The sequence below is a fragment of the Syzygium oleosum genome, unplaced genomic scaffold (genome assembly GCF_021117445.2).
Source record: "Syzygium oleosum isolate NSW1041296 unplaced genomic scaffold, Sole_v2.1 Sole_v2.03, whole genome shotgun sequence".
Taxonomy (NCBI): Eukaryota; Viridiplantae; Streptophyta; class Magnoliopsida; order Myrtales; family Myrtaceae; genus Syzygium; species Syzygium oleosum.
Window position 1 is genome coordinate 2139436 of NW_026607487.1, and position 19176 is coordinate 2158611.

Genomic DNA, 19176 nt, shown 5'->3' on the forward strand with positions numbered 1-19176 from the left:
TGTTAAGTATATAGGCCCATGCCAACCAGGCCCAGGTCATGCCGGCCCAGGCATGCTCCGGTGCTTAGTCCTAGTCACGCTTCACCAAGTGATAAGGCCCAAAAACTACATCAATTGTAGTTAAGCTCGGAAATCACATTTGTTGTGATTAAGCCCTAAACGAAACCGGCCTGTGAACATATATCATTTCTCAAGACGTAGTTCGACCATGAGCACTAGTCCAATTTCCATATATAGTAATCCAACATGCCACTATGAGATATACTAGAAATAGTTCACCCATATAAACATTTTCGAAGCATGTCCAAAATAACAATCTACTTGAATCCATTCGATGCTTGATCCAATCTCATTAATAAGATGCCATGAAATGGTTTAATTTTCTATTATACCTCAAAGTGCGTGGGTTGAGGAAATATGTGGTTGGACTATGTGGTTTATTTAGTGCATTGCATGGTTTGTTGAAAGGAAAATACTATGTTATGCAATTTATAATTGGTCAGAAATTATACTGGCACGTTCGATGAAGTTTATAACTTAGAAGAAGATGGACAAGAATCATTTAACAAATTTGGGGATTAGCATCTACTTGTCTTTTTCTTCCCGCAACCAAGTTGAAAAGTAGCGTTTGTCAAACAATACAACATTTTCAAGATCCAAACGTTTAATTATTGTCTTGTTTTCTCTTTTGTCATAATTGCCAAAAGTTTCCATTATCTTTCGAGTGTTGGCTGAATTCACAAAGATACATGTGAAAGGTGGAGATACATTGAATCGGGTCAGGAAGATTACAACTAATAACAACAATAATCTAATGATGGTATTGCGTAGGCACATCCATAAACAAAAGTAGTATTCCTACCTAATTCTGTTTTATAAATTGGAATAATATTATATTTTTTGTACTTTTACCACACATTAATTAATAAATTAATAGTGCATTTCTCTATCACTACCCACAACCAATTTTTAAAAGGCAATTATTGATGCTTAACCATAGGCAGAATGTCATTATCTAAGGTTCTACCATGTTAGCCAGCTGGCAGGTTTAACAAAGACCAAGACTCGTCCTACCGAAACAAATAAAAAACAAAGACCAAGAAGACTCACACTATAATAAAAGATCAAGACAAATAATTAGTGACAAGTGAGGCACACTTATTAAATTTTCTTTTTTCAGTCAAATCAGACTTATTAATTAGTGAAACAAATAAAAAACAAAGACCAAGACTCGTCCTAGCGGAACAAATAAAAAACAAAAACCAAGACTCGTACCATAATAAAAGACCAAGACAAATAATTAGCAACCGGTGAGGCAGACTTATTATTTTTTCCTTTTTCAACCAAATCAGACTTATTAATTATCCTCGGCCTAGATCGATATAAAATGAAAGTGCGACAAAATTTGATTATAATCGGCCAGCAAAACAATAAACCCCATTTATGGTCCTATTATAATTCCTTAACAGAATAATCTAGTTAACTTTGATAACTCGTCCCGCGACTATCTTTGACAAGTCAATAGTTGTGGACCCATAAAATATTGTCCAAGATGCAAATCTTTTAATAATGGAGAAGAAATAGCGCTCCATTTTTTGGCATATCTTCTAATAATGGACCATAATTTCTTGAACAATTTCTTAAACCGCGTGCCTTCTATTCAAATCTTCTTCTTCTTTCTTCATTGTTTTTCTGCGATTGAGGATGAAGATTATTTCTTTGTTTCCACATTCAACGACCAAATCCAATCACCAAGCAGTACTGCAGAAGACGAAGATCATGCTTTCTCATTTTCACGCGTACGACAACCCATGGATATTTAACAGGAAAATTTTCTTGCTATGGACCATATTAAAACGCCAGGTTTGAACTTCTGTCTCCGAGTTTTAAAATTTGAGATGTTTAACATTAAATCAAAACCTGATTTCAAACTCTAAATAGTTAAAAAATATAAATAGGAAAACATAATTTTAAGAGTAAAAATCGTACGAGACACCCATTTATCCAACAAAATTATGAGCTGAAAACCTCCCAGAATATGGAGTGTATTAGACATTCCGGTTATGTACAAAAGGCCATTCTTCTCTCGCAATCAGAACACTTCAATCAAAACTCGCCATCACCTATTGAGACAGCCTCCGCAGTGATCTACTACGAAAGACTTTGAAACCTAGAATCAAGTTGCTAAATTGACACCCACCGTGACCCAACTCCACCATGGACGAAAGCCTCACATGCCGGGATGGCACAAACTCGTCCAATTTGTGCCATCATACCCCACCCCCCTTTCACGCTCATTTGTCAATGAACCATTTATCAGACAAGTTTCCAATAATTAGGATATTTCTATTGATTCTCCATATCTTCCAAGATTACATGGATATCTCCGTTTGATTGTGTATATCTTGACTGATGGATTCTTCATTATTCTAATATTGAAATATACACACATTTCATATTTCTCTCCTCCGCATTATTATTCTTAACTTGTTATCGGAGCTAGACGATCCTCAGGTGCCCAAGTGCACAACGGTGCAGCCGATCTCACATCTCGACATTTTTCCTTTCAATAAGTCGTAATATCCTCCACTCAACATCGATTTCAACATTGTTCGTATTGTCTGATAATGATGCTTCTATGTTAGCCTATTTTGTTAACGCATAGCCTGCACAACATCCATGGGAGCCTCCTTCTGCAGCAATGATAGCATTTTCCGCAACGATAGATTTTATTTATCCAAACTCAAGTTGACTTCTATCACTTTTAGTTTGACGGGATGTTAAAGATAATTAGGATATTTCTATAACATATTTTCCTATGTTAGAGATAATTATAATATTTCTATTAATCCTCCATATCTCTTAAGATTGCACGAATATCTCCATCTAACTGTGCATATCTGAATATTTATGCTATCTTAGAGAGTTATATAATAAATCCTATAAATAGGCTGATATATTCTTCATTATTGTAATATTGAACTATACACAAATTCTATATTTCTCTCTTTTGCATTATTATTCTTAATTGGTTGAATCACTGGGCTGAAGATGCTGGAAAATTTACGAAGAAATTAATAATTGAAATTGAGCATTGCCCATTAGCACAAAAATGAGGGCTCGCTCAAGGGGATAAAGCTCTCTTTAATATGAAAGAGGTCAGGTCAATCCATGCCCCCCTCAACTCTTTAAATTGTTTACCTAGCACAAAAATGAGGGCTCGCTCAAGGGGATAAAGCTCTCTTTAATATGAAAGAGGTCAGGTCAATCCATGCCCCCCTCAACTCTTTAAATTGTTTACCGAATCGATCATTTGGTCCAATCAATCTGGTTAGGTGTCATCATTGCGGCTTTGAGGTCGACGGCTCTAATTTTGAGTTAGGCCACGGTGAGGGGAGAGAGAGGGAGATAAAAACAAAGGTGGGGGTAACTTGTGGAGGGATTGGTGGTGTCGATCGAGGCAGTGGTGGCGTCCTTTAGGGACAAGGATATTGATGTTGATCGGCAATGCGGTGGGGAGAGAGAGAAAGAGAGGAATGATGTGGAAGGAGAGAAGATATTTCATATGACACTTGTATCACGTGATGTGACAAATCAATAAAGAGCGAGTATTCTCACTATTTAAGCATCAAATAGAATGACATGCATATTACACGGGTAAGGTGAATTGATTGCTAATATCACATCAACCATGTGACATATACATAAAATACACTTCTACAGTAAAGGGGTAGTGTTTTTTTTATGTTAAAGATCTCTGCTTAAAAATGAACATTACTGCAATGTCGAAAACTAAGAAGTGCATTTGATATAAATACAAAGTTTGAGAGGATTTTGGAAATTTTCTCTGATATGATTACAATATGGAAAAGTCCAAAAACATCTTCATTTTCCATCCTGATTTCACTTTATATCCTCTATGTTTAAAGCTATACATCTATGATTTTGTGCCATCACTCGTGTAGCTTTTACTGGGCTTCACATTTTAAAATTTGTTATTAAATAAATGGGACAAGGAAATTTCTAGGATGACAACCTATTGATTGAGCAATGACATTGAGAAGATCGCAAGAATCAAGGTGATTGATTCATCTTAGGAGGAATCTCACTTTTCAAATGGTCAAAGAATGCACATTTGATGAAGTTTTTTAATTTAATTTTGAAGAAGACGGAAAAAGAATCATTTAAGTATTTCCGGGAATAGCATCTACTCGTTTAGCATCTACTCGGAATGCGCGTTCTATGCTTTGGAGTATCTTTTAAACGTGACCAATGGACAAGAATTTACTGAACAGTTTCGTAAACCGCGGGCAACCATGTGACTTTACTTTTTTTTGGAGTAAAGTAATTGCTTCCACTACACCCAGTATATGCACTACAAATGGTTCTCACATGTAAGCCAGTCATGTTCGTTGCGTCTAGGTGTGAACGGTTCTAGATTTTTATAGGTTTTACTTGGAACCTAGAACCCATCCGTCAAAACAGATTCTTTACTTTTTGGAACCTGAAACATACTCTATGTATCTTAAAACCTAAAATCTATCATGTTACAGGTTCTAGGGTCGGTTCCAAGGGCTAACAGGTTCCTTTTTTTTCTAGTTAAGCAAAATGAAAGTGAACGCAATAAAAAAAATGAAAATTTCTCATTTGTCAAATAAAAAAAATCCATAAAAGATGAACACATAAAATATAATAAATAATAAGAATTTCAAAATACGTAGCATAAAACCTATATTATAGAACTTCAGTCCTCAATCATCTGCATCTCTCGCATGTAATCAGAGTTATGTCCTCATATCCCTCGACCTCCATTGACATGTTATCTTGATACATCGACTTTACACATGCACGACAATAACTGAATATAATTAGATTGTGTTCATATAATTAAAGCAAGTAAGATATCAAAATCTGGATTATTGCCATACATGTTAACATGTGACAACGTAAGCTTCACCAACTCCAGTGAAGATCATGGCCATACTAATCACCGTATCCACTATCCTACAGAGTACAAGGTCCATGGATTCCAATATGTTTTAATGAGCACAACAAATCTACCTTGAATATATTGAATGCGATGTGAAATTTTGTAATAGTATGATACTCGCCATTGCATATTTTCACCAAATAATATATAGTAGGGTAATTTATCTCAGTCTATCAACGATATAGAATGATATGAATTACAACAAGACACCAATGTTATATATTTGTTTTCAGGAAATGAAACTAGAATAGATCTAATAGTCTCAAAAAATTTGCGTGATATCCAACTTTGTTGTCGCTCTATGTGACCGCTGATATATGAAAACCTTTTTTGTTAAATCTCAGTCTAAACCCTTTGTTAGAACTTTATAAGTGAATACTAGTAGAGAATTAGATCTCTCCCTAAGAGTCACATAGATCCATGTTGATTGCAAGAAAGACTAGTACAAACCCCTCTATAGAAAAACACATCTAAGTTCTTTTGAGGAAAAAGTAAAAGGATTCTTTTTAGGGTTTTCTTGGTTTCCAATTCTAGGTCCAATTCTCGTTTTCCGGTTCGGTTCTCCCGGGAACCAGACTGGGGCACATTGGAACCTAGAACCCTATGATGTATTATTGAGCTTTAGAGGCTACATCTACCTTCATCTTTCCAACACCAACAGGAGTGGGGAAGTGATCCCTATGGTGTATTCTTGATTTAGAGGCTACGACAATCTCATAAATGAAGAAACTATACCAATGTTTATGTTCAAGGATGATAACAGCCGCCCTGTTGGTGAAGGGTTTGGTTCACACATTCTTGATGCGATCACATGGTCTAATGTTTTCCGCAAAACAAATGGAGTTTAAGATTTTATCGATGTTACCTAGCTGGAAGAGATATAACAAGGACCAAGACTTACACCACAATAAAAGACCGTGACAGATAATTAGTGAATAACGAGGTCAACTTATTAATTCTTCTTGTTTCGAACAAAGAAGATCTATTAGTTGTCCTCGGCCTAGATCAATATAAATTGAAAGTGCAACCAAATTTCATTACGATCGGCCAACAAAAAAAAAGTAAACCCCATTTATGATCCTTTTGAATTCATTAATAACTCTTTGCGTGACTATCATTGAAAAGTCAATGGCCGTTGACCAAACAAAACATTTCCAAGACGCAAATCTTTTAACAATGGACAGCAAATCGCGCTCTATTCTTTAATAAAATCATTGCTTTATTTCCATTTGCCTATACAACATAAGCTATGTATCAAGGAATTAGGGGTAAGTACAATGCAAGTGTCATAATTTTTGTATGGAGGACACTTAAGTGTCATAACTTTTTTTTAACTCACTTGAGTGCCATAACTTCCCAAAAAAATTACTTAAGTGCCACTTACGAGCTGGTCGAGAGCCCAAAATTGCGGCTTTTCCGGCCGAACGGTGACCTTCCCTGCGAGGCGAGCACCACCAGCTTGAAGAGGGGTGTCGGTGAATCATTCCATGGCCTCCATTCGTTTTGAAATTTCCGTTTTAGCCTTCGTTGACGAAGATAAAAATGCTTCGTAGTCACACAATTTATTGAGTCGATTTGTGTGATTACGAAGCATTTTTACTAGCTTGTCAGAGGGGTTGATCATGAGGGCCTGAAACCGCGGCTTTTTCATCCAAACAGTGATCTTCCCGGCGAGGCGAGCACCACCAGCTTGAAGAGTGGGTGTCAGTGAATCATTTCATGGCCTCCATTCATCTTGAAATTTCCGTTTTAGCCTCTGTTGACGAAGGTAAAAATGCTCCATAATCACACAATTTAAAATGCTTCGTAGTCACACAAATCGACTCGATAAATTGTGTGATTACGAAACATTTTTACCTTCGTCAACAGAGGCTAAAACGGAAATTTCGAGACGAACGGAGGCCATGGAATGATTCACCGATACCTCCTCTTCAAGATGGTGGTGCTCGCCTCGCCGGGAAGGTCACCGTTCGGCTGGAAAAGCCACAGTTTTGGGCCCTCACGATCAGCTCGTAAGTGGCACTTAAGTGATCTTTTTTTTTTTAAGTTATGGCACTCAAGTGAGCCAAAAAAAAGTTATGGCACTTAAGTGTTCTCCGTACAAAAGTTATGGCACTTGCGCTGTACTTACCTCCAAGGAATTATGAGTAACAACATTTGGGCGACTTCCCAGGCTAGTCATAATGTTAAAGAACTTCAAAAGCCTCTGCCACTAGTCTTACTGTGCGATAACCGTGGTGTACATGACAATCGACCTCCCAGCTTGTGTCTTCCATGTGCTTTAGCAATCGAATGCCTACCCTAGCGTTACCAACAGTTGTGGGTTCAGGTCCATGATAGGACCTTTTCAAATTGGCAGAGTCAATTCGTCAAAATGCTGAGACTAAAAACGTTGGGAGTCATTCCCTTCGATTTCCTCCGATCGATCATCTTAATGGCGGTGGCGCAATGCTTCTTCATCTTCTCCACAACCCCCCAAGAGTTGGGGGAAACAGGGAGGTGACGGCAAAAGGGTTCATCTTGATCATCCTCTTCGAGTAGAATAAAGCATCGTCGCCGTTCTAGCAATCCGCCATTTTTTTGCATTTGTTTATCACAAAAGGCCAAAAGCTCAAAGCAATTTGGGGAATCAATCACTTTAGTAGTGGATGGGCAAGTGTGAGAGCAAGGGAAAAGTGTCAGAAAAGTCATAAACTTATTGTATTGCTGCCAATTTAGTTCTAAATATTTTTTTATGCCAATTTAGTCATAAACATTTTGAACTAGTGCCAATTCAATCATTCTAGCTAATTTTGGTCGGATTTTACTGACGTGGATGTCGGTCGGCCTATGTGGCACCACCGGCACTGACATAGATAATTTTTAATAATATTTTAATTTTTTTCTGATTTTTTTTCTTTCTTCCTCCCTTCCTCCCTTTGCCGATGACCGGCCAACGGCCATGGCCGGGCGGGCTGGCTCAGTGTGGCTTGGCAAGGACTCCCCTCGCCAGATCTGGTGAGGCTGCCGTGGCTTGCACGACTCGCCAAATCTGGCCTGGGTAAGGTCAACCCCCACTTGCCCGACGGCAAGCCCTAGTGAGGGCTCGAGCCTCACGCTAGCCTGGGCGAGGCTCCCGTCGCTGTCACTAGCAAGGGCGAGCCTTGCTAGCGGCAAGCAGGGCTTGCCGGAGGCCCTGTAGCCTCCAGTGAGGCTTGACCCTCGCCAATGGCTGCTGGCTCGTGAGAGGTTCCCCGGCCTCCAGCCGGTTGCCGAACTAGCGACCGGCTGGAGGAAGAAGAAAGGAAAAATAAAAGAAAAATAAAAAATCGTAAAATATTTAAAATATTATTAAAAGTTGTCCACGTCATCGTCAGCGGTGCCACGTAGGCCAGCCAGTGTCCACGTCAGCAAAATCCTGCTAAAATTAGTTAGAAGGACTGAATTGGCACAAAAAAAGTTTATGACAAAATTGGCACCAATGCAAAAAATTTAGGACTTTTTAGATACTTTTCCCTTGAGAGCGACGTGAAAGAAAATGATTTGATGCAAGGACGGGATGATAAGTGAGAGGTTTAGCAATATTACCAGATTCTACAAAATTTTTGTAATCTACTTTTTAGAGATAGCAGAGAAATCTAAATATTAATGTTAAGCTAAAGACTAAAGTATGTGCAACCCTATGATACAATTAATTACAAATAATAGGAAAAATAGGTAGAAAGTTCGGAAATTAATGGCTATCTATATAGAGGAATTGGTAGATGCATAACACAAATACAAAAAAGATCAGGTAAAACACTCTACACCCATTGGTATATAAGAATCATCAAGTGCCTAGTTTTAAGGCACGTGCACGGCGTACGGACAATAGACGATGATTGAGTATCGAGGAACGGTGCCTAACATGACATGAGAACATCGACCGTACTGTACTGTCCGAATCATGGTGAAGAACACGGTTGTTTGAGTGTAATAATTATTAGAGCACCACTAAGTGTAATTTTTTTTCAAATTATTTGAAGATGCACCTGTGTTTTAATTTGGTTTAACTGAATGAGTGTTTATTTATTAATGTCCCTCAAATAATTTTTCATTATAACCATTATTTGAAAAAAAATATTACAATTGTTTTGAATTTAATTTTGCTTAAATTAATTTTTGTTAGGTATCTAGGCCCATGCCAACTGTGCCCAAGTCGTGCTGGCACAAGCATGCCCCAGTGCTCAGTCCTAATCACACTTTGCCAAGTGATAAGCCCCGAAAACTACATCTGTGGTAGTTAAGCTCAGAAATCACATTTGTTGTGATTAAGCCCAAAACGAAATGAGCCTGTGAATATATATCATGTCTCAAGGCGTAGTTTGACCGTGAGCACTAATCCAATTTCCATATATCATAATACAACATGCCGATATGAGATATACTAAAAATAGTTCACCCATATAAACATTTTCGACGAATGTCCAAAATAACAGTCTAACTTGAATCCATTCAATGCTTGATCCAATCTTATTAAATAAGATGCCATGAAATGGTTTAATTTTCTCTTAATTCTCAAAGTGTGTGGGTTGAGGAAATATGTGGTTGGGCGATGTGGTTTATTTAATGCATTGCATGGTTTTATCGAAAGGAAAATACTATGTTATGCACTTTATAATTGGTCAAAAATTATACTGGCACGTTGGATGAAATTTATAACTTAGAAGAAGGTGGACAAGAATCATTTAACAAATTCCAAGATTAGCATCAACTTGTCGTTTTCTTCCCGCAACCAAGTTGAAAAGTAAGGTTTGTCAAACAATGCAACATTTTCAAGAACCAAACATTTAATTATCGTCTTGTTTGCCCTTTTGTCATAATTGCCAGAAGTTTCCATGGTCTTTCGAGTGTTGGCTGCATTCACGAAGATACACACGAACCGTGGGGATTCATTGAATCGGCTCAACGAGATTACAACTAATAACAACAATAATCTAATGATGGTATTGCGTAAGCACATCCATAAACAAAAGTAGTCTTCCTACCTAATTCTGTTTTTTTAAATTGAAATAATATTATAATTGTTATGCTTTAACCACACATTAATTAATTTAATGATAGTGTATTTCTCTATCATTACCCACAACCATATTTAAAAGGCAATTATTGATTCTTAACCTTAGGGAGATTGCCACTATCTAAGGTTCTACCATGTTAGCCAGCTGGCAGGTATTAACAAAGACCAAGACTCGTCCTAGTCCTAGCGAAACAAACAAAAAACAAAGACCAAGACTCACACCATATAATAAAAGACCAAACGAAGACCAATACTCGTCCTAGCGAAACAAATAAAAAACAAAGACCAAGACTCACGCCATAATAAAAGACCAAGACAAATAATTAGTGACCGGTGAGGCAGACTTACTAATTTTTCTTTTTTCAGCCAAATCCGACTAATTAATTATCCTCGGCCTAGATCGATATAAAATGAACAATTTGATTATGATTGGCTAGCAAACAATAAAATCCATTTGTGGTCCTTTAGAATTCATTGACGGAATAATCTAGTTGGTTTCAATAATTCATCCTGCAACTATCTTTGACAAGTCAATGGTTGTGGACTCATAAAACATTGTCCAAGATGCAAATCTTTTAATAATGGACGATAAAAAGCGTTCCAATTTTTGCCATATCTTCTAATAATGGACCATAATTTCTTGAACAATTTCTTAAACCGCGTGCCTACTATTCAAATCTTCTTCTTCTTCTTCTTCTTTAATTGTTTTTCTGTTATTGAGGATGAAGATTATTTCTTTGTTTCCACATTCAACGACCAAATCCAATCACCAAGCAGTACTGCAGAAGATGAAGACCATGTTTTCTCATTTTCACGCGTAAAACAACCCATAGATATTCAATAAGAAATTCTTCTTGCTATGAACCATATTAAAACGCCAGCTTTGAATTTCTATCTCCTAGTTTTAAAATTTGAGATGTTTAACATTAAATCAAAACCTGATTTCAAACTCTAAATAGTTAATTTTAAGAGTAAAAATCATACGAGACACCCATTTATCCGACAAAATTACGAGTTGAAAACCTCCCTTCAGAATATGGAGTTCTAAAATTTGAGATGTTTAACGTTAAATCAAAACCTGATTTCAAACTCTAAATAGTTAATTTTAAGAGTAAAAATCATACAAGACACCCATATATCCGACAAAATTACGAGCTGAAAACCTCCCTTCAAAATATGGAGTGTAATCTGGTTATGTACAAAAGGCCTTCAGTTCATTCGTCTCTCGCAAGCATAACCCTTCAATCGAAACTTGCCATCACCTGTTGAGATAGCCTCCGCAGCGATCTACTACGAAAGACTTTGAATCCGAGAATCAAGTTGCTAAATCGACGCCCACCGTGACATAACTCCACCATGGACGAAAGCCTCACGCGCCTGGACGACACAAACTCGTCCAATCTGTGCCATCATACCCCACCCCCCTTCGACGCTCATTTGTAAACGAACTGCTCATCAGACAAGTTAGCGCCACTCACTGCCACGTTAGTGCCGCAGCCCGACATTGCATCGTCCTTAGGAAGATAATGTCAGCATCAAGTAACCACCATATCACCGCCAAGTTAGTGCAGCTCACCCCTCCACGTTATCCCAACATTATCGCGATGAGAGCTAGCAATTTTTGCTCACGTGTAATGATCGGATCTTGTAATCGTGTCAAGAGCCGGTTTGGGTTCCAATTTAAAGGTCAATTGATTGTGTTGGAGATAATTAGGATAATTCTGTCGGATATTTTCCTATCTTAAAGATAATTATGATATTTCTATTGGTTCTTCATATCATCCAAGAGCACGTATATCTACGTTCGATTGTGTATATCTTGACTAATGTATTCTTCACTATTGTAATATTGAAATATACACAAATTTCATTTTTTTTCTTCCGCATTATTATTCTTATCTCAGCATGATCCTGAGGTGCTCCAGTACACAATTTGCACCCGATCTCGCATCTTAGTCATTTTTTTTTCAATAAGTCTTAATATCCTCCAATCAACGTCGATTTCAACATTGTTTGTATAGTCTAATAGTGACGCTTCTATGTCAGCCTATTTTGTTGATGGCTTGCCCAACATCCATGGTAGCCTCCTTCTGCAGCAACAGTAGCCTCTTGTACAACGATAGATTTTTTTATCCAAACTCAAGTTGACTTCTATGCACTTTTGAGTTTGAGGAAATGTTAAAGATAATTAGGATGTTTCTCTAAGATATTTTCCTATGTTTGAGATAATTAGGACATTTCTATTAAATCTCCATATCTCCTAAGATCGCGTGAATATCACTGTCTGATTGTACATAACTTAATTGATATGTTATCTTATATAATAAAGCCTATAAATAGGCTGATATATTCTTCATTATTGTAATATTGAACTATAGACAAATTCTATATTTCTTTCTTCCGCATTATTATTCTTAACTGGTTGAATCGTCCAATTGAACCTTTGGGCGGATGATGTTGGAAAATTTACGAAGAAATTAATAATTGATATCGAGCATTTCCCATTGGCACAAAAAGGAGGGGTCGCTCTGGGGATAAGGCTCTCTTTAATGTGAAAGAGGTCAGGTCAATCCATGCCCTCCTCTAACTCTTTAAATTCTTTCACCAAATCAACAATTTCGTCCAATCAATATGGTTAGGTGTCATTGCGGCTTTGAGCTCAACGGCTCTAATTTTGAGTTGGTCCACGGCGCGGGGAGAGAGAGAGGGAGATGCAAACAAAGGTGGGGGTAATTTGTGGAGGGGTTGGTGGTGTCGATCGGGGGAATGGTGGCATCCTCCAGGGACAAGGATATGATGTTGATCAGTAATATGGTGGGGAGAGAGAGAAAGAGAGGAATATCTGGTAGGGGAGAAGGTATTTTACGTGACAGTTGTACCACTTGATGCGACAAGCCAATAAAGAGTGAGTATTTTCACCATTTAAGCATCAAATAGAATGACATGCATATTACACGGGCAAAGTGAGTTGATTGCTAACATCACATCAATTGTGTGACCTGCACATAAAATACACTAGGGATAATGTAGTCTTTTAGTTAAGGATCTTTGCTTAAAAATGAACATTACTGCAAATGTCAAAAACTAAGAAGTGCATTTGATATAGATACAAAGTTTGAGAGGATTTTGGCAATTTCTCTGATATGATTAGAATAAGGAAAAGTCCAAAAACATCTTCATGTTCGATCCCAATTTCACTTTATATCCTCTATGTTTAAAGCTATACATCTATGATTTTGTGCCATCACTTTTGTAGCTTTTACTAGGCTTCACATTTAAAAATTTGTTATTAAACGAATGGGACAAGGAAGAGGACAAAAAAAAAATGAATGGGACAAGAAACTTCTAGGATGACAACCTATTGATTGACCAATGATATCGAGAAGACTGCAAGAATCAAGATGATAGATTCATCTTTAGAGAAATCTCACTTTTCAACTGGTCAAAGAATGCACATTTGATGAAGTTTTTATTTAACTTAGAAGAAGATGGACAAAGAATCATTTAAGTATTTCGGGGAATAGCATCTGCTTGTCGTTTTCTGAATTAGCATCTACTTGGAATGCGCGTTCTATGTTTTGGCGTATCATTTAAATGTGACTAATGGACAAAAATTTACTTATCAGTTTCGTAAACCGCGAGCAACCATGTGACTTTACTGTTTTTTGGAGTAAAGTAATTGCTTCCACTACGCCTAGTATATGCACTACAAATGGTTCTCACATGCAAATTAGTCATGTTGGTTGCGTCTAGATGTAAACGGTTTCAGTTTCCTTACAAGTTCCACCTTGGAACCCGAAACCTAGAATCTTCCCATCAGAACAAGTTCCTTATTTTTTAAAACCTGGAACCTATTCTGCATAGCTTGGAACCTAGCTCCAAGGTTGATTACAGGGTCTAACAAGTTCTTTTTTTTTTCATTTTTTGTTAAGCAAAATGAAAGTGAACCTAACAACAAAAATGAAAGTTCCTCATTTGTCAATAGAAACAATCCATAAAAGATGAACACGTAAAATAAAATAAACAATAAAAAGTTCAAAACACATAACATAAAACTTATATGATAGAACTTGAGTCCTCAATCATCCACATCCCTCGCATGTAATCAGAGTTATGTCCTCACATCCCTCAACCTTCATTGACATGTTATCTTGATACATCAAATTCACACATACACAACAATAACGGAATATAATTAGCAGGCGTTCATATAGTTAAAGCAAGTGGGAGATTAAAATCTAGATTATCGCCGTATATGTTAACATGTGACAACATAAGCTTCACCAACTCCATTGAAGATCATGACCATACTAATCACCATATCTACTATCCTACAGAGCACAAGGTCCATGGTTTCCAATCTGTTTTAATGGGCACAACAAATCTACCTTGAATATATTGAATGTGATGTGGAATTTTGTGATAGTATGATACTCACCATGGCATATTTTCATCGGATTAAGTATTATAGGGTAATTTTCTTAGTCTATCAACAACATAGAATGATATGAATTACGACAAGACACCAATATTATATGTTTTTTTTTTCAGGAAATGAAACTAGAATAGATCTAATGGTATCGGAAAATTAGTGCAATATCCAACTTTGTTGTCGCTCTATGTAGCCGCTAATATTTGAAAAATTTTTCTATTAAGTCTCAGTTTAACCCCTTTGTTAGAACTTTATAAGTGACTATTAGTAGAGAATTAGATCTCTCCCTAAGAGTCACATTGATCCCTTATTGATTGCAAGAAAGATTATTATAAACCCCTCTATAGATAAGCACATCTAAGTTCTTATGAGGAAAAAGTAAAAGGCTTCTTTTTAGGGTTTTCTCGGTTTCCTTGGTTCGTTCTTCATTCTTGGTCTGGTTCCCGATTCTCGGTTTGGTTCCCTCGGAAACCGGACAGGGGCGCATTGGAACCTAGAACCCGGGAATCGAACAGGGGCGCATTGGAACCTAGAACCCTATGATGTATTCTTGAGCTTTAGAGGCTACAACAATCTCATAAATGAACAAACTGTACCAATGTTTGTGTTCAGGGATGATAACAACCTCCCTGTTGGTGAAGGGTTTGGTTCACATATCCTTGATGCGATCGCATGGTCTAATGTTTTTCGGAAAATAAATGGAACTTAAGATTTCATCCATGTTACCTAGCTGGAAGATATAACAAGAGCCAAGACTTACACCACAATAAAAGACCGAGACAAATAATTTGTGAATAGTAAGGCAGTTTTTCTTGTTTCAGCCAAACAAAATCTATTAGTTGTCCTTGGCCTAGACCGATATAAAATGAAAGTGCGACAAAATTTCATTATGATCGGCCAACGAAAACAAGTAAACCCCATTTGTGGTCCTTTCGAATTCATTAATAACTCTTCCCGTGGCTATCGTTGAGAAGTCAATGGTTGTCCACCAATAAAACATTTTCAAGACGCAAATCCTTTAATGATGGACAGTAAATTGCATTTCACCCATTAACAAAATCATTGCTTTTTTTTCCATTTGATACAACATAAGCCATGTATCAAGGAATTATAATGACAACATTTGGGCGACTTCCCAGGCTAGTCATAATGTTAAAGAACCTCAAAGCCTCTGCCACTGGTCTTTCTGTGCAATGACCGTGGTGTATAAGGCAACATCTAGCTCCCAGCCTGTCTTCCATATGCTTTAGCAATCGAATACCTACCCTAGCGTTACCAATTCTGCACAATCCCTTCACTATTTCTTCCATATGCTGAGACTAAAAACGTTGGAAGTAGCTCCCTTTGAATTCATCCGATCGATCATGTCAATGGCCGTGGCGCAATGCTTCTTCATCTTCTCCACAACTCCCAAGAGTTGTGTGAAACATGGAGTTGAAGGCAAAGGGTTCATCCTAATCATTCTCTTCAAGTAGAATAAAGCCGTAGCAATAGTTGGAAATCTTGGTGTATGCTCATTACTAAAGACGGATTCGGTGATCGGCTGCCAATTTTGATTTGAAGAAGTCCCAGATCTGCTCTTTAGGCGTGAGATCCCTAATCTTGTTTTGATGATTCATTTTGTTATCTGGAGTTTGTTTTATTTTGAAGTTGTCTGGGATTTGTCTTGTTGTTTCTCTTTTGTACTTTTGTGGAAATGAATGAAATGTTATTTTGACAAAAAAAAGCAGACTATTTCACAGCCATCGTCATCATGTCGTGGGGACAAGAACTACCTTCATAATTTCTGCAAACTCTAATCAGCAATAAAAATGGGCAACAAAGTGATGATTCATGTATCATAGAGCGAAATGAGACGGTCCAAGCACTTGTTGGCGGACTGCTCATCGAAGCCGAATTCGAGAGCCAAGCTTAGTAACTGAGCTTTCTCTATCTCCAAGCCCTGCTCATGGAATTTCAACCTGTTCGAGCAATTCGGAGGATTGATGATGCACAAGTTGGAATCGAATTGATCAATAGAGCACACTCGAAATGCTCTTGTTCTAATACCTTCCCAGTAATGGCGGGATTGATGTTTTTCCTTTTCCTTTTTATATGGCGGAGAATGGAGAGATTGGAGCCAATTTTTTTTAAAAATTTTTCTGACAATTCCATTTTCGCACCTGAAGTTTGTTTTAAGTTCTATTTTGCCCCCCTCATTAGTTTTTTGGTTTAATTTGACCCCCCTTGGGTTTGTTTGGGAGGAGGCTTTTCTTTTACTTAGTTCTTTTCTGGGGTTGAGCCATTCTTGACGTTGCAGGAATATGTGTGAAGGCTCCTTCGCTACCACAGGACTTGCATGTCGTACTGAAGTTATAAATCTACGAGACGTATGTCAGATTTCTTTTCTGTTGCTGTGTTTAAGCAAAACAAAAGTAAATTTTTTTTAATTGACATTTTTATGTTTATATATTAATATATATTTTTTAACGAGTAGGGAAATGAATGGCGTGTCACTCAATCACTGGTCAAAGCAATAGACAAGTGAAGAAAAAGCTCATGTAGTTGTCACGCCACATACAGTGGCTCCACGTGGCAGGGTGTACCACACTTGAGCGTCAGGCCAACTAAGAAGGAGCCACGTGAAAGCAAATGGAAAAAATCATTAATATTTTCTCTTTTTCAATTAACATGAATTGCATATACATATGGTTCAGACTCATTAAAATATATATCGAATAATTTTTTTACTTTAAATTCATAACAATCTACTTTTAAAATTTTAGCTAATCCATATATGATTCAGGTCACTAAATGAGTTAAAAAGTAGATTTTTTTATCATTTTTCAACGTCTATAGCGGTGAGAGGCTGTCATTTCAACGGAAAGGGAAAGCACAATGTTGTCCATCTTCACTTTGATTTGCACGGCCGTGTGATCCCATTACAAAGAGAACTAACAAAAGGTGAGAGTTAGTTGGTTAAAGAAGTAAATTTCCTCATCAAAGACGCGCAAGTCCACAGTAGGATTGTGTGTACCCAAGCACAACTGGCTCATCTTTTGAGGCAAGAGAAGAAGGGTCTGTTTGGTAACTTACCAAATAGTAAAAATTTATGTTCTTTTGTTCCCAAAATCAGTTTGGGAATAGAAATCCGTTTGTTAAATTTTTTGTGCCCGGGCATAATTTTGCAAAAAATTATTTCCAGAATCAGTTTTGGAACATAATCAAGAAACAAAAAAAAGCAACTTTTTAATTCTAGAACAATTTTTCTAGAACTGATTCTTCTTGGTTTTTTTCTTTTTTTTTTTGGTTGTTGTTCTTCTTTAGTCCACCGCCCGCACCCGCCAGCCACCGCCTGCTAGGGCCGACGAGGGCAGCTTGCCACCGTGACGGCGAGACCTCGTCCAGCCAAGGCGAGGCCGACCTCGCCGTCACCAACCTTGGCGACGGCGAGGTCGGCCTCGCCAGATCTGGGCGAGGCTCGACCTCTCCCAGCCAAGGCAAGGCCAGCCTCACCGTCGCCACCCAGGTCCGTCGCCTGGGTGACGAACCTTGCCCAGCCAAGGCGAGGCCGACCTCGCCGTCACCACCGGCAAGGCCGGCGGCGAGGGCGATGGCGAGGGCCGCGACACCCTCTCCGGCCCTGGCCTGTGGCCGGTCGCCGGCACTGGCTACTGGCCATGGCCAAGGAAGGAGATGGGAAAGAAAGAAAAAAAAGAAAAAAATTCAAAAAATTATTAATAAAATGAAATTTTGTGTAGTTACCAAACGCTTTCAAATGCTTGGAAATTATTTTCAGGCACAGAATAAAAAAGAATCATTTCTGAGTAAAATCTGTTCCCGGGCACACAATGGTTGCCATGCGCAGCCGAAGTAATTTCCAGTATGTACACCTTGCCAAAGTTGCCAAGTAAAGGAGATGATTGCAGGGCTCTTTTGAAATAGCATCACGTGGAAAGTAATTACCCTTGTGAACACCTCGACTCCGACATAAAAGTATCGATTCTTTCTGTTAATGGGGCGGGCAAAGCCAATGGTCGCCCATCCTTCACTTTGATTCGAGTGGCCAAGCGGTCCAATTACAAAGAGAGAGTAACAAAATATCCTTTTAAGTCTAAATTGAGGTAGTCTTGTCCATTTAGAGGAAGGGATTGTTTTGGTGGGTCTTCGTAAAAAAGGCGAGGGTAAAAAAGAAGTACAATTGCCTCGTCGAAGAAAGGCAATTCCACCACAAGATTGGGAGTCTTCAGAGAAGAAGTAAAAGCTTTTATTTAAAGTCCCAAGTAGGAGAAACGCCAATCACCGTAAATCACTCAGACCCTTGTTTTTTACTGAGATATTTGGTTTTGATAGCTTTAGGATTTCTTTTTTCTTTTGGGGTAAGAAATACTACTTTTATTTATCATTAGAAGTTCTAGACAAAATCCAAAGAAGTTGCGGGGTTGGGCTAATCAAGAAGAAAGAGGGGAAAATTACTTAAAAAGTCCTAAATCTAATATAATTGTGCCAATTCAATCCTAAACATTTTACATTTATACCAATTCAGTCCATTTGGCTAATTTTGGCAAGCCAGCGCGGACGTGGATGTTGGCCAACGCGCACATCAGCGTCGGACGATGCTAACATGACAATTTTTAATTTTTTTAATTAATTTATTAATTTTTTTTTTCTTCCTTCTTTTGTTTCCCACTATGGCCGGTGAGCTATTGCTAGCGAGGGTCGCCGAAGCTCGCTGGC

The 19176-nt window shown here is 37.9% G+C and overlaps 1 protein-coding gene across 2 annotated transcripts in view; it reads left to right on the top strand.

Annotated features, from left to right (window-relative positions):
• The window catches only part of LOC115667157 (disease resistance protein RUN1-like), a 110023-nt gene that overhangs the window by 77763 nt on the left and 13084 nt on the right, over positions 1–19176 (top strand). The window lies entirely within an intron of this gene.